Source organism: Carlito syrichta, unplaced genomic scaffold, assembly GCF_000164805.1.
Source record: "Carlito syrichta isolate Samal-C Ts95f unplaced genomic scaffold, Tarsius_syrichta-2.0.1 Scaffold309820, whole genome shotgun sequence".
NCBI lineage: Eukaryota > Metazoa > Chordata > Mammalia > Primates > Tarsiidae > Carlito > Carlito syrichta.
This window is the reverse complement of record NW_007253916.1, coordinates 232,681-249,187: the sequence shown is the minus strand read 5'-3', so window position 1 is coordinate 249,187 and position 16,507 is coordinate 232,681. Positions and strand designations below refer to the sequence as shown.

The window sequence follows — 16,507 nt, the reverse complement described above, 5'->3', positions numbered from 1 at the left end:
CTTCTGCCTCAGCCTTCCAAGTAGCCAGAACTACAGGCATGTGCTACCATGCCCAGCTAAGTTTTTATCTATTGTAGAGATGAGGTCTCGCCAAGTTGCCCGGGCTGGTCTCGAACTCGTGGGCGCAGGCAATCCACTTGCTTCGGCCTCCCAAAGTGCTGGGATGACAGGCTGAGCCACCGAGCCCAGCCTCAGTATATTTTTATCTGTTTAATACCTACTCTGCCTCCTATGGTAACTGCATTCTGAAGCTTGACCAGGTTTCCATTCTGAGAATTTTGTCAGGGTCACTCAAATCTTTCATCTACGCTGGCCATGCCCAGACCCTTCAAGTGGATCAATTGGATTGCAAAGACCAACCAATAGATGTAAACTTCTTAGACTTTCCATTAAAAGCTCGGCAAGCTGACAAGCTTCTACCCCAGATTTTGACTTTGTTTCAAGGGTGTCATGAGATCAGGAGCACAGCAGGGAAACCATGTGGTCACAGACAGAACTCGCTTGCTGGGGGGACACAGGCTGGGGGAAAGGGCCACATCTCTTCAAGGAGACGTGCAAAGGTCAAGGTTCTCAGCAGCATCACTAGCGCCAGTCTCATTTCACACCTTCGCGGAAGAGGAATGTGTCACAGAAAACACAACCAGGTTTTGATTCTTTCCAATTTGTGTACGTCTAACGGGGACGAGTGCAGTTCTGTGACCGGGACGGGTTGTGCAATGGCGACGTCTGGGCTTTTAGTGAACCCATCACCTGAATAGTGTCCGTTGTGCCCACGGAGTCATTCCTCATCCCTCACCCCTCCCAGACTCCCAAGGCACCCGTAATGGTTGCTCCACAGTCTGTGCTCATGTGGATGATTATTTCGCTCCCACTTTGAAGTGCGGTATTTGACTCTGTTTCTGAGTTGTTTCATTTAACATAGTGACCTCCGGTTCCATCATGTTGCTGCAGAAGACGTGATTTTAGTCTTTGTTATGGCTGAATAGTCTTGTGTATATGTATGGGGGTGGACCCCCCCAAAACCAGAATTATCTTTTGGGAGGGCAGGCCCCTTGTAGTCCAGGCTTCTTCTGCCAGGTGAGTGTTCTGGGAACTCCTCAGCATCAGTGTACCAGCCAGCAGTGTTGGGAGAGGCTGCACGGTGGAAGCAACGTCCCAAGTTGTGGCAGACAGGCGATTGGTTCTTCCGCCATGACCACGCACCTGCCCACACCGTGCCGAGTGTCCCACAGTTTCTGGCCCAAAATGGCCTGACTCTGGTGCCCCGTCCTCCCGAGTTACCCAATCTTGCCCCGAGCGACTTTTTTCTCCCCCTGAATGAAAAAAGTTCTCAAAGGGAAACATTTTGCCGTTGTGGAAGAGGTAAAACAAAAAACAGCAGAAGCACTCAAAGGCATCAAAATCGACAAATTCAAAAGCTGTCTTGAGCCGTGGAAACAGCGTCTCGATAGGCGTATTGCATCAAACGGAGAGCACTTTGAAGGTGATGAAGTTTAAATATGTAAGAATAAATGCATGTTTTTTTATAAATAAATTCCATTTGGGGAGGGTTCCCCATACATACACACACACACATACACACAGTATCTATTGTACATGTGTATATCTATATACACACATATGTATTCAATACGCAGGATTCCACTGTGTATATGCATATCTATCTGTATACCGCATTTTCTTTAGCCAAGCATTCATCGATGGGTACTTAGGCTGACAGATGGACACTTAGGTTTTATTCCGTACCTTTGATATTGAGCCTAGTGCTGTGATAAACATATGCATGCAGGTATCTTTGTGATATGACCATTTCTTTTTCTTTGGGCAGATACCCAGTAGTGGGATTGCTGGATCGGATGGTGGTTCTATTTTTAGTTCTTCGAGAAATCTCCATAGTGCTTTCCATAGAGGTTGTAACTGATTTACATTCCCACCAACAGTGTATGAGCATTCCCTGTTCCCGGCATCCTTGCCAACATCTGTTATTTTTTGACTTCTTCATAATAGCCATTCTGACTGGTGTAAGATGATGTCTCATTATGGCTTAAATCTGCACTTCTCTGACAATGAGTGATGTCAGGCATTTTTTCCGTATGCTTGTTGGCCCTTTGTTTTTAAATGAAGTGAATCTCTCCCCTCATAAGAAAGGAGATAGATAACGTGAGCGCGGAATCTTGTCCCAGTGGACACGGGATACTTTTTAGTGAAGAAGGCGGCTTTAGTGAGCGGTTGAGAACCTAGTAGACCGCCTGGGTTCCAATCCTGCCCCCTCTTCTCTGTGCTGAGTATCCTTCTTGCCAAAACAGAAGTGACAGTACTGCCTTCACTAACGGGGCTCCGAGAAGAGAATGTGTGGGAGCACACAGGGCAGGGCCTGGCACAGAGTAAAGCCCAAGCAGTGTCAGCTCCAAGCCCCTCCCCACGGCCTCTCCCCGTCATACACATTCTATTCCTTATCTCCCAGAAATACTGGGTTTTCACTTGGCTCTAGTTAATAGATATCCATCAAGATATTTCTTCATAGAGGTCAGGTGTAGTATCTCACGCCTGTCATCCTAGCACTTTGGGAGGCTGAGGTGGGAGGACTGCTTGAGGCCAGGAGTACAAGACGAGCCTAGGCAACGTAGCAAGACCGTGTCTCTACAAAAAATTAAAAATGGAAAATTAGCCGGGCGTGGTGGCACACGCCTGTGGTTCCAGCTACCGGGGAGGCTGAAGAGGGAGAATCTGAGTGTTGCCAGAAGCCCAGGAGTTCGAAGATACAGTGAGGTATGACCGTGCCACTGCACTCCTGCCAGGGTGACAGAGCAAGACTTTGTCTGAGAGTGAGAGAGAGAGAGAGAGAGAGAGAGAGAGAGAGAGAGAGAGAGAGATTTTTTTCATTAAATAAGTCAAAGGAAAAAGATGATCCCCCAAGGCCTGTGTCCAGGGTCTTCCTCCCTTATGGTGGCACTGGTCTCATCCGTTGCTGTGAGTTTTGTGACAGTCAAAATGTAGACACAAGGGGTAGGACCACTTGACCAAGTGCCACCATCAGTCTTGTGTGGAAAGCCTAGCCACAGACCAGGTCTTCAAAGGACACAGACTGTAGGCGACGTGAAAAACCAAGTGTCTTGTTGGCATGTGTTGGTGGAGAATGGGAAGCGGGACAAGAGGCTGCCCTGAGTCAGGGTCTCGGCAGGCCCACCTTCCCTGGGCGCGCTCCCCACCACCTCCTCATCCTCTCAGTGTGACGCTGTGTCACATCCACAAAAATAACTAACACAGCAGTGCTGCTGAATTAGAATTCACCACATAGGTTATTTCATACACAGGATTTCATCTTTCTCAAAGCAGCACTGAGAAGTCGGTATCTTACCCCCATTTTCCAGAAGAGAAGGCCAAACCTCAAGGTCAGATGCTCAAGGTCACGTGGTTTGGTAGAACCAGACATAGAGCTCTCTCATCACCAGCCTCTATACAAACATGATCTACTTGGAACTCCCAGAGATATTGTAAGGAATTTTTGAGACTTGGAGATACAAAGTGCTGCTTTAAGTATAGCGTGCCATTGTCGAACTCCAGTTAACAGAGATTTTTATTGTCTTAACTGGAAAGCATGCCAATTATATGCAAATTTAAATTGTATAATTAGCTTATGTTCCTGCTAACTTCTCTTGAGGGAGTTCCAGTTCTTCCACTGGTTCTGAGCCTTGAAGAAAATGAAAATTGTGCTTTGGCAAAGAACACCTATGGCCTATTTTGGATTCTTTTTCCACCCTCTTTCTTTCTTGCTCCCTTCCCTCTCTCCCCTTTTTAAAAATAAACCCTGACTGTACTTCATTGCTAAGAAGCTTAAACAGCCTGAATGAGAGTCCCCCCCCCCCGCCGCCCAAATCTTTTCTCTACTCAGGTTTTATATTTTCTCTTTGTTGTTGTCTTGGCAATTAGAAGAACCGAAGAGGCCGGAGTCCTCCAAGGATGCCTGCTTAGAAGTTGAGAGGCCGTTGCCTAAAACTTCTAGAAAGCCATGCATGCTGTCACCAGCAGCTTCTAGACGTCACACTGCCAGTATCACAGGGAAACAGCCTTCTGTGGGCTGGCTTCCGCGTATTCACACTGTGGCATTTTTGAGCTTTACAAGAAACAGACAAAAGCTTCCTTTCTCTTTTTCTTTAGCATTGCCGTGTATTCTTAAACGTGTGAGCAAACTATATCTGAAGTGCATTTTCTCGTATAGCTTACATTTTCAGTCCTATTTTTAGTTTCCTCTGATAATAATTAAAAAAACAATAATTTAATTCTTAGCCCTAGCCCATATAGTGTAAGGTTTTACATATCGCAGCCCGTGGGAGAATTTCTGCTCGCAAGCTGGCCAGCCTGTTTGCAGCTGACAGATGTAACCTGCCCCAGGGCAGAGAAAGTCCCAAGAGAGGTTTTAATTTCTTAATATTGAAATGAGCACAACTTTTATTGTCTTAATCAGTGAATTAAAAAACAATAAAGTTGCTAAGTCTCATTTTTTAAACTTGACGTAGGAGGATTTTAAGAAATTGTGATTGCTTTTTAAGATACTGTTGAAAAGTTAATTTTCTCTGTATTCGAGAAGATTCTGCCAGCAGTTCTGCAGATAAAAAGTCAAATTACAGGTAAGAAAAAACATTCCTCAGGGCTGTCCTATAGACACCACCGCTGGGCCGGGAAAGGGTGCGTGCTGTACACAGAGCAGTTTTACTTTGTTGTCTTTGAACTTGTCTTTCATCACATTTCATATGCTCAGAGTACAGGGGTATCCATTTTAAACTGCAGCAGAAATATTCTAATGCAAATTTCATTCTCTCAGAAACATATGCTACTTTAGGCAAGGGCTGTGTTGAGAAACATTTTTGACTATTAATAAAGAAGGGATTGGCTAATGATAATGAATGACCTTTGTAAAATCACAATGAAAATGTGTTCATTGTTAGTCTGAGAAAATGATTTTATACTCAAAAAGGTGATGGAGTACATGTAGTGATTCTTACGCATTTCTCAGTTTAATCCAATCATATGTATGTTATGCATTTTTGACTTCAATCCAGATATAAACCCCATTTCTTAAAGCTGAAAGTTCCTCATGCACAGAGACCGTATGCTAGCCAATTCAGTTCTTAGGTACTTTGTCTAATACCTGAGTAAGGTGACAGTTTGTGGAACTAAACTGAAAAGATGCTTTAAGAGGTATGTGTGTGTGTGTGTGTGTGTGTGTGTGTGTGACACTATGGAGAGACTATATAAGATATAAAACATATGCTACAGGCACAGAACTAAGACATTCAAATGGGATCATACCAGGGTCTTGAGGCAGGGGTCACATATCTGAAGTCAGAACATAACTTTGGAATGTATTTTGAGAACCCTCAAAATTCAACAGTGAAAGTTTAAAAAACGGGCAAAAGATTTAAACAGACACTTCACCAGAACTTCAGACATGGAGAAGGCAAAGAACATTAACAGGTGCCCGACATCGTTATTGTTAGGGAAGTGCGAATGAAAACCACGTGGAGATACAACCCTGCACCAGTTAGAACGACAGAGTTAAATGGTGATGCTACCAAGCGCCAGCTACAATGCAGAGCGTTGGGAAGCCTCATGCGTTGCCAGTGGGGGCGTGAAAGGGTTCGGTCAGTTTGGAGAACCGTCTGGAAACTTTTTTTCAAGTTGAAGATCCATTTGCCTACTGTGATCCAGAAGTTCCACTCCTGGACTTTCACCTAAGAGAAATAAGGCTTGTGTTGGCACAAAAGCCTACTCCCAAATGTTTACAGTGGCTTCATTCCCAACAGCCAGAAGGTGGAAACCAAATGCCCTTCACCTGGGAAGTGGATAAGCACACTGAGACGTGTTTGTGCCTGAGAAGGCCCCCGCCTCTCACCTGTGCTGACCTTGAGGCCCCCCCCCCGCCCCCCTTGCAAGCAGAGAGACACAGAGAAGGCGGAGCTGAGAACTGCCATGGCACTGAAGGTTGTGTTTCCCAACACACCAAGAAGTGCCAGAGACTTCTTCCTTCAAGGCGTTTAAGGAACTTGGTGTCCAGGCATTAACTGCTATTTGCTAAACCAAGACCAGTGGCCACACCCGAAAGAGGACACACACGTTGCAGAATTAGTCCAAGAAAGTCACTAAATGCACACACAGGCGGCAGCAGCAACTATAACACCGCTGGGGGGTGGTGGGACGGGTAAGCTGATTTCCAGAGAAGTCACATTATAGCACTTAAGACATCCGGTTTTCAGGAAAATATTATGGGACAAAGAAATGTGAACGTGTGACTTACTGGACAAAGACTTTAAATCAGCTATTATAAACATGCAACAAGAACCAAAGGAGACTATGTCTAAAGAATCAAAGGAAAATACGAGAGCAACATCTCACCAAAAAGAATATCAATGAGGAGACGGCATTTTTTTAAAAAAGAAATTCAAAGGTGCAATAACTTAAGAAATCACTAGAAGGGCTGTTTGGCGGTAAAAAGAATGAGGAAACTTGTAAGACCACCCACTGAGATTGTTCAGACTGAGGAACAGAAACAAAAAAGAATGAGAAGAAACAGTGAAGGTGGCCTCACCCGGAAAGTCTGTGCAAAGCCGCTCAGTCGTAAACCTTAAAGGGATGAAATGTATGTGAACTACATCTCAGTTTAACATGGTTCGCTGAACCAAAAAGCAGCTCGGTTTAGAAAAGGCTCTGGAAGACACGGCCGGAAGAGAGGGAGTGAGCAGGAGGGCAGGCTTTTCCATCTTGCAGCTCAGGAAACTGAGGCCCAGGTGGGTGAAGCACATCGCCTGGTGCTTGTGACTCCGTAGACGTACATTTCTTTAACTGTTCTCCAGTTAGGGGGGCCGGCCCTCGCAGCTTGCCCAAGGCTCTACTAGCTTTAGCTCCAGAAGTTCTGCATGCAGAGAAACCCCCAGGCCTGGCAGACCAGGACTGTTGGCCACTCTGTCCACAGTCCAAACTGGGACTCATCTTTCCAGCAGCTCTGAATCTCTCAGATTCATCTATAAACGAGGAACGATGGCGCTCGGAGAAGTCTCTTTGCCTTATTGAATTCAGTGCGCTCAATTTAAGTAGCCAGCGTTTTGCTTGAAGTTCTTTTCTATTCAACCTTTTGGAATGAAGGATCTTTCCTGTTAATGAAATCTGCATTTCATCCCCAAGGTGAAACCCGGTGTCCTTGGCTTTCTCTGAAAAGTGAAAAGTGGTTTCCTTTGTGTACTAAATGCTAGACATACAACAAAAACAGAGGTTGTAGCTAATTGATTGCAGATATGAAAAAAGCAGATTACAACCCCTCAGAGATACACACAGAGAGGGAGAGAGAGAGAGAGATCCATGTGTCCCGAAACTGAAAGCCATGAAAGGAAAAACTCGGAGAGGGAACGTTGTTTGAATTGTTTTTCAAAACCGGCAGACCTCAAAGGAAAGATAAAATCCCAAGAAACCAGCAGTCCTTGAGTGCATGACAGATGTAAAGTGTCTTATAGACAGAGGCAGCACCAGGCCAGCCAGCGCAAACGGGCGGTGGCGCACTGCAGTCGCATGACCCGGAGCTCTGTCCCCCATCCTGGCCTGAGGAGTCCATAGTCGGCCCTGACCAATTCCTCTTGCACTCGGGAAACGGGGCTCAGAGTTCGTGAGGTGCAGGGCCAAGCGATCACAAGGAAGGAATGGGGAAACAAACAGCGACCACCTCCTTCCCCGAGGTCCCCCCCGAGCTCAGTCAGCCTCACAGACCCCGCTGCGGGTCAGCAGGTGGGCCTCCGAGGCACCCGCCATCTTAAGGTGGGCGTCTGAGACACCTGCCGTCTTTGCCTGTGTTCGAGGGGCTCCTCTAATCTTGAGAAGTGCTCCCTCGGGCCCCTGAGATTGCAAGGAGAACAGAGAGCATGTAGCCGGGTGACCTGGCATGGGGTACATGGACATAGGTCAGGAGCTTAACGCCTGCAAAGGCCTCTCCCTCCAGCTCCGCTTCTGTCCTTTCCCGCGGTTTAGTGCCAGGGACCCCTCTGAGGGAGGGAGGGGGAAGAGGGTGCTCACCCTGGTCCCAGACCACCTTTCTGTTGGCCCTCAGTCCCACCCTGGCTTGCTGTCCCCGCCGTCCCTCCAGACCCTCCGACACTCCTCAAATCTGCCACATGGCCTCCCGCCCTCCCTCCATACATTTGGTTGTGGAATTTTCTCTGCTTGGAACGGGCCCTTCCTGCCCTCACGCCCACCCATTAGGAAGTTTCTAGTCCAGCTGTCTCCCTCTAGCCCCCCAAGATGCCCAAAGGAAAGCAGGCCAAAGGGAAGAAGGTGGCTCCGGACCCTGGGGTCGTGAAGAAGCAGGGGGCCAAGGAGGGGGCGGGCCCTCTCTTTGAGAAGAGACCTAAGAACTTTGGCATCAGACAGGACGCCCAGCCTCAAAGGGACCTCACCCACCTTGCCAAATGCCCTGGCTACATCCGGTTGCAGCCGCAAAGAGCCATTCTCCAGTTTGAACAGCTCAAATCCCCTTCTGCCACCAACCAGTTCACCCAGGCCTTGGCACGCCAGCCAGCTTGAGGAGCGCCAGGCTGCTTGAGCTGGCCTACAAGGACAAGCAAGAGAAGACGCAGAGATGTCTTCCTGGGCTGAGAAGAAAGCTTCCGGCGAAGGGGATGTCCCCATCCAGAGGACACCTGTCCGTCGGGCAGGGGTCTACATGGTTACCACCTTGGTGGAGAACAAGGAGGCTCAGCTGGTGGTGAGCATGCAGGCTGTGGAGTCTGTCGAGCTGGCTGTCTTTCTGCCCACCCTGTGCAATAAAATGGGGGTCCCTTCCTACGGTATCAAAGACAAGGCTGGGGCATGTAGTCCCCAGGAAGACCCGCCCCACTGTTGCCTTCACACAGGTTAGCTCGGAAGGCAAAGGAGCTTGGCTAAGCTGATGGAAGCCATCGGGACCAATGACCAAGACAGACACGATGAGCTCCACTGTCACTGGGGTGGCAACGTCCTCGGTCCAAAGTCTGTGGCTTGCATTGCTGAGCTGGAGAAAGCAAAGGCTAAAGAACTTGCCACTAAGCTGGGCTAAATGCACTGTGTTCTGTCCATAACAATAATCAAAATTCTTCTTCTTCAAAAAGAAGGAATGTCCAACATCCACCTCCTCCCTCCGGGATGCATCTTGCAGCGGGATTATCCTTCCTTCCTCAGGATCTCGAAAAGGGCTGCACCTCCAGCGTTCCTCACACGCTCTGCCCGCACAGGGCTGTTCACGGTGGTGGTCCTCCTGTCTCCTGCAGTGGCGTTCCCACCTCCCGGTGGCCGGGGGTCCTCTGCACTCCCCAGCTTGCGGGTGTGGGCGTGAGGCCCTCCACAGGTGCCGGATGAGTCGTCCTGGAGTTCATCGCCCTCTGCGACCTCTGTCGCTCCCACCGGGTCACATCTCGGCAGTGGCTGCACCCCTGGGCCACCCCATCGTCAGCATGCAGCACAACTCCTTCCTAAACCATAAACTCCATGAACGCGGGGACCCCGTCCCACCTCAGGCCTGCTCCCCCAGAGCCTAGCATGGCGCCTGCCATGTGTTGGGCATGTCCCTCACATAGTGCTGTCACCGCCTGTCGCCCTGCTAAGGGCTCCTCGAGGGCAGGGACTGTCCCGCTCGTCCCTGTGTTCCCTGTGCCTGGCACGGTCCTTGGCACGTGGCCAGAGCACCATGGTGATGGTTGGCAGTCGTCAGTTCAGTGAAGTCAGAGGGTTGACCAACTCATCCACCGAGAGGTCTGGCTACTGGCTTCTGCTGAACCAGGCTGTCTTCCCAGCCTTTTGGCATCACCCCCGAACCAGGGAAATAAAGTTTTCTGGGTGGGGACCCTGCTCCCAGATGGTTTCTGTCCTTAGGCGAGGACCCAGGGTGGTGGAGTCCTCCCTGGCTGGAGCATTGCTGGTCACTCTGGCAAGGGGTGCACGTAGTGAAGCTCCCATGGGTGTTCGACGGCTTCTGCCCGGGGATGGCCTGTGTTGCTTTCACTCGCAGCTCCTGGGTCAGAGCAAGTCAAACGGGCGACCTGACCCCAAGATGGGGATGAGGAATTTGGAGACCACTGATACAGAGGCCACACTGCCTCACCACAGCAGAGCTCCTCAGACTGCAACCTCACGCGGGATTCAGTGGGTCTGGGGAGGTACCGGGAGATTGCCTGAGCCCACGGGTTCAAGACCAGCCTGGACAACTTTGCGAACCCTCATCTCTACAACAAATCAATAAAAATTAGCTGAGCATGGTGGCGTGTGCCCGTGAACTGCCAAGCCAACACACCGAACTCTTTCCTTTCTCCCCCTTCTCTGCAGAGACAAAACTCTGCCATCTTGCACTGCAAACCAGGAGAAATCTCCTTGATGGTCTGACTTCGCTGTGACTTACCTCGAGGGTGCAAGGGACACAGAGGAGTTGAAAGCCATTAGCTGTTTGACAAACCGCAGAGTCTGGGAAAGGACGGGGCACAGGATTGCCACAGCTGTGCTGAGAAGCAAATCTAGAGGCCACCATTTGCATAAGCAGGTCTTTAAGAGGACCAAATTAGATCTAATTGTGTCACCTCTTCCTCTGCCTTTCCTCCCAGCAAGTTCACGAAGCCGGGAAGGGTCAGTGTGCTCTGTTGGGGCCTTGTAAAGGCTTCAGCCCCTGTGAGCACGTCCTTGTCACATGGTGCTGTTGGAGAGAGCTTTGGCTTGCCTGGGTCTGTCCTCCTTGGATGGGTTGGCAGTGATTGATGGACTCACAGGGGCAATTCCATCGTTCCAGAGCCTGGGTCCTCTGTTACTCGGGGGTCCTCACCAGTGCTGAAGACAGACACGCGTCCCCGCGTCCCCCTCCTGTGGTGAAAGCACTGTGGACGGGAATGGGGGGTGCAGTTCCCCTGCTCGGTGCATATAAGCTTCTGCCGGGCTCAGAAGAGATGGTGTTTTTCTTTTAGGAGTTTTACTTAAAACCGTGCCAGTTGTTTTAGATCCTTTCCAGAAGTTTCGATTGATAGCAACCTGGTCAACCAGAAGCTGTCTATGGACCAAAACGGTTGACCGGGGCGTTGGCTGAGCTTATCAAGCTAGCATGAGGTGCGTGTGCGTGTGTGTGGTGTGTGTGCACTCATGCACATGTGCAGAACGGAAGGAGCACACGGAATTCCGTGGAATTGGATCTGGAAAGAACGGAAGTGGTCTCAGTACAGGAGGGGAAGGTGGAAACCACCCAGGTGATGTGCCTGGCGTGGCTCCCTACTGCCACTAGAGGGCAGAGCGAGGCTAGAAGCCACATCCCCGGGTCCTGCCCGGGAGCCTCAAGTCGACCTCTTAGAAGCTCCGCCTGTCATCCCAGCCCTTTGGGAGGCAGAGGCGAGTGGATTGCCTGAGCCCGCGGGTTCGAGACCCGCCCGGGCAACTTGGCGAGATCTCGTTTCTACAGTAAATCAAAAATCAGCCGGGCGTGGTGGTGCCCGCCTGTAGTTCCAGCTACTCGGAAGGCTGAGGCGGAAGGATCGCCGGAGCCCAGCAGGTGGAGGCTGCGGTGGCCGGGAACGTGCCACTGCACTCCAGCCCGGGCGCCAGAGTGAGACTCCAACTCAAAAATAAATAAACAAGAAGTCAAGCCCGGATTTCCTGTGGGCTCAGAGTCATAAATAGGATTTCCCCTCTAGGAAACTAACTTTGTGCCACTCACACATATTTTTTAAAGTGATCATAAAATAAAACGAACTCCACATATGCATTTCATAAATGATGACACGAAAACCCAACACTTGAGACGAGGCTGGACTCTTTTGGTGAGGGGGGGAGATGGGGTTTGCTTTTCCAGACGTAACGAGGCTTTAGAAAGTAGGACTCTGATGGGCTTTGAACGGCAGGCACCTTCTTTCTTGCCTGGGACTTTCCCTTTAGCAAACACAGCCAGGCCTCCTTGCCACCAGGGCCTTCAAACTGTGGCCAAAAGCCAGGTCGTCAGCCTGGAAATGTCCGTGGCTGATCGGACGTGCCTGCATGTTGCCAGAACCTGGGCATGGCGGCCACCAGGGGCCGGACAGTTGCCGTAGTGACTTTGGACCTGGCGGTCCAGTCTACAGGCTCTGAATCCGGGGCCGTGGGAGGACTCCAGAGGGCCAGAGAATCTTTGAGTTGATGAGCAATCAGTTGAGTGTGAGTTTGTAAGGGCGGGGCGTCCACAGTGCTCTACAGGGTCTCCAGGGAATCCATGACCCCCCCTCCCACTCCCAAGATGTCAAGAACTGCTGTCATGCATTCAGGTTTCTTCTTTATCATGGTACACAGTTTCTAAAAAGCGAAAGCTGTCTATAGGTCCATCCATCTAAGGCGGGGCGCATGCATATAACACGACATTCTCAGGAGCACATATATGCACATACGCATGCGGCACACGCACATGCAAATGTGCACACACATGCCCCTCTTTCCCACACTTGGCTTTGTCTCTAGGCCCAGCCCTCTGTACGCCCCCCACCCCGCCCCTGCCCTGTGGAATTCTGACACAAGGTTCTCTGGGTTCATATCAACCTTCCGCCTCTCATGTGCTGTGACACAGAACAGACCCGGCTCCCGGCAGGCTTCCTTAGCCCACAGTCCCAGATTCCAGGGACAGCGTGTATGTAGGAAGGAGCATGGAACCTCTTGTCTCACCCCTCACTCCCCAGGCACGGGAATGTGAGCGAGACTCTTAAGTGCTTTGAGTCTCCTTGTGGGTGACGTTGGAATAGTGACCCCCCAGCTCCTGCCAGGGGTGACTCACCTGATGGAATGAGACCACGGAAGAAGCAGCAGCCGCCCATCAGCCTGCCCCTTGGAAGGCCCACAAACTCTTCTGCTCGTATCTACTAAAAAGTCCATCCAGAGCCTGGACTTAAAGTGCAAACTGCTTCCCTGACATATTAGCCTGTCTTCTGTCATGTTTGGAGTCAGGTGGTACTTGCAAAGCTGGTGGGAGTCGGTGTTTAGAAGTTGTGGGGCCCTTTGAGTACAGGGGAGTGGGCAGGCCCAGCTCTCTCGCCATCAGGTGAGTTGGAGCGAGTGCTCTGGGCTAGCTTTCTGTCTTTGGTTTTTTTTGGGGGGTTGGAGTCTCACTCCGTTGCCCAGACTGGAGTGCAGTGGCCGCTCCCGGCCACCGCAGCCTCCACCTGCTGGGCTCCGGCGATCCTTCCGCCTCAGCCTTCCGAGTAGCCGGAACTACAGGCGGATGCTACCACGCCCGGCTCATTTTTTGATTTATTGTCTCACCAAGTTGCCCAGGCGGGTCTCGAACCTGCAGGCTCAGGCAATCCACTCACCTCAGCCTCCCAAAGGCGTGGGATGACAGGCTGAGCCACCGAGCCCGGCTAGCTTTCCGTCTTTGTAATGGAGTGGTTCATCCATGGGGTCCGCTGAGGTGGGACGAGAGAAAGCATGACCAAGCCACGTGCTGGGGCAAGTCTTTTCACCACATCATCACGGGAGGCTGCGGATACCACAGGCTGGGATGCAGTGAGGTGGCGCATGCTTGTCGTGTTCCAAGATGCATTATTTTATGGCTAAAAAAAAGAAGAAGAGCAACCAAATAGGGCGTGCACCTGCAGTAGAAAGCGTTCGGCCTTAAAAAGGAAGGAGATCCTGACCCGTGCTACAACGTGGAGGAACCCTTAGGACATGGTGCTAAGTGCAATAAGCAGACACGGAAGGACAGATAGCATTGGGTTCCGCTAATGTGAAGCACCTAGCGGAGGCAGAGTCACAGAGACCCAAAGCAGAATGGGAGTCGCCAGGGCCTGAGGGAGCGGGGTGGGGAGTGCGGGTTGGGGAGTCGCTTTGGAATGCAGGCAGGGTTTCCGTTCAGAATGATCAGCAGGTTCTGGAGATGGATGGTGGCCGCGGCAGCACAGCAGTGCAGGTGGGCTTAACCACGGAACTGCACACTCACAGATGACTAAGACAGTACGTTTGTGTTATGTGTATTTTACCACGATGTTTTTAAAATTTTTTAAATTTTTAATCTTTACTTTGTTTTTGAAGTTGGAGTCTCACTCCGACACCCAGACTGGAGTGCAGTGGCACGCTCACGGCCACCCCAGCATCGACCTTCTGGGCTCCAGCGATCCTTCTGCCTCAGCTTTCCAAGTAGCTGGAACTATAGTCACACGCTACCACGCCCAGCTATTTTTATTTTATTGTAGAGATGAGGTCTCGCCAAGTTGCCCGGGCTGGTCTTGAACCTGTGGATTTTTTTTTTAAACAACAACCAAAACCAGTGAGACGTCCTGTGCGATAAAAGCCACATCTTTTGAGTCCCAGGAGTGCAAACAGGATGGGGAGATTCTGATTCAAATACATGCTGACCCCTGTCCAGAGCACTCTTGGATATCTTTAAGTAATCAAGTGTTGGTCTCTCAGGGAAAAGCAGCATCCACATCCAGCCACGTGTGGGAATAAGAAGAAAGGGCTGTGGTCTGAACCCTGCCGCTTCGCTCCCTGGGCATCGCTGTCCTCAGCTGAGGGATCGGAATCATAGCATTCCGTCTTCCAGTCAGTGGGAGACTCGGGTGAGAGAGAGAATGGGAAGCCCTTTGGAAACGCTGCTGGTCGGGACAAATGCAGGGTCTTGGGCTCAGCCCTGGCCTCTGGGTCTCGATGCATTTATTTTTATTATTTTTGTTCTTTGAGACAAAGTCTCATTGTGTCACCCAGGCTGGAATGCAGTGGTAGACCACAGCTCACCATAACCTCAAACTCCTGAACTCAACCAATCCTCCCACCTCTGCCTCCTCTAGAGTAGCTGGGAGTACAGGTGCCACCATGTCTGGTTAACTTACGTAAAGATCTGTTGTAGAGACGAGGTCTTGCTACATTGCCCAGGCTGGTCTCGAACTCCTGGCCTCAAGCAATCCTCTCATCTTGTCCTTCCAAAGTGCTGGGGTGACAGGTGTGGGCCACCACGCCCGGCCTCTTGGTGCATGTCCAGCCTTGCCCACGGATGTCTGTGGCCACCCACACTGCCAGGAGCCTCCAGGCTCTGTCTCCCAGGTGATATGAGTGTGTGTCCTCTCCACGCCATAAACTGTGTTACCTGGGGACTTGGAGCATCTCAGTGGCGCTCATGATAAGCTTGTTGACAGGTTGCAGGAAGCAGAACAATTATGTTCGTTCATTTTATTATGCCGGCACCCTGGAAGGACAGGTGGGCCCCTGTGGCCCTGCTAGCAAGACACCACAAAGGAACGACTGGCTGTGTTTCGGTGTCTGTGGTGTTCCCAGGAGTAGCTGGGCCTGAGCTAGACAAGGCCGGGTGAGGCACGCCACAGCTTACGGCCACCCCTCTTTTTCGTGCCCCAGAGATCTGCTGCTCAGCTGCAGATTCGAGGGGGAGAGGGGAACGGGCCTGCTGAAGGAGGGCAGGATGGGCGGCGGGCTCTGCCCAGGGTGGGACCTCTGGGGCAGGAAGCCAGCGCCCAAGGGTGAGCGGATGCTGGGCACTGTCCGTGCCTTCTCTGGGACCCTCTTTGTATTTCTCAAAAAATAAGAATCATAAAAATAAATGCATCGAGACCCAGAGGCCAATGAGTGGGCCATGGTGCCCATTCCACAGACAGAAAAGCGCTTCGGCGGCTCAGCCTATAATCCCGCGCTTTGGGAGGCTGAGGTGAGTGGATTGCCTGAGCCCGCGAGTTCGAGACCCACCTGGGCAACTTGGCGAGCCCTCATCTCTACAATAAATCAAAAATTAGCCGGGCATGGTAGTGCGCTCCTGTAGTTCCAGCTACTTGAAAGGCTGAGGCGGAAGGATCACCGGGAGTGTGCCACTGCACTCCACCCTGGGCAAAGGAGTGAGACTCCAACTCAAAAAAAAAAAAAAGAAAAAGAAAAGCGCTTCCAAGAAGATCAAGAAGCTGGCAAGAGGAGGAAGGCTCGGGAGGCATCCTGGGCTGTCTAAGAAATCTAAGAAAAGGGTGAAGTAAGAGTCTGTGACTGATCGTCTCCATTAGTGACCTTCCGGAAGTTTCCTGAGCTGGGTTTTGCTCCAATGTGCGTTATTTGATTAGATCCTACTAACTTCCTTCTACAAAGTCAGCAAAAAAAAAAAAAAAAAAAGAAAAGAAAAAAAAGGAAGGAAGGAGAGAGGGAGGGAGTGGGGGGAGGAAAAAGCCACAAACAAAAGCTTGAGATACTCATTCTGGAGTAAGAGTGAGAGGTAGAAAAATGGCAGAGCATGGTGGCTCACACCTGTATCCCAGCAATTTGGGAGGCGGAGGCAAGAGGATTGCCTGAGCTCAGGGGTTTGAAGCCAGCCTGGGCAATTTGGCAAGACCTCATCTCTACAATAAATCAAAAACTTTGCCGGGTGTGGTGGTACACACCTGTAGTTCCCGCTATTTGAAAGGCTAAGACGGAAAGGATTGCCCGAGCCCAGGAGGTTGAGGCTGTGGTATCCGTGAGCATGCCATTGCACTCCAACCTGGGCGACAGAGTGAGACTCCTACTCAAAAAA

The 16,507-nt window shown here is 50.7% G+C and overlaps 1 long non-coding RNA gene and 1 pseudogene across 1 annotated transcript in view; both read left to right on the top strand.

Annotated features, from left to right (window-relative positions):
* LOC103270379 overlaps nucleotides 1-16,507 on the top strand; it is a 72,995-nt gene that overhangs the window by 49,870 nt on the left and 6,618 nt on the right. The window lies entirely within an intron of this gene.
* LOC103270378 lies at nucleotides 8,284-9,076 on the top strand (annotated as a pseudogene).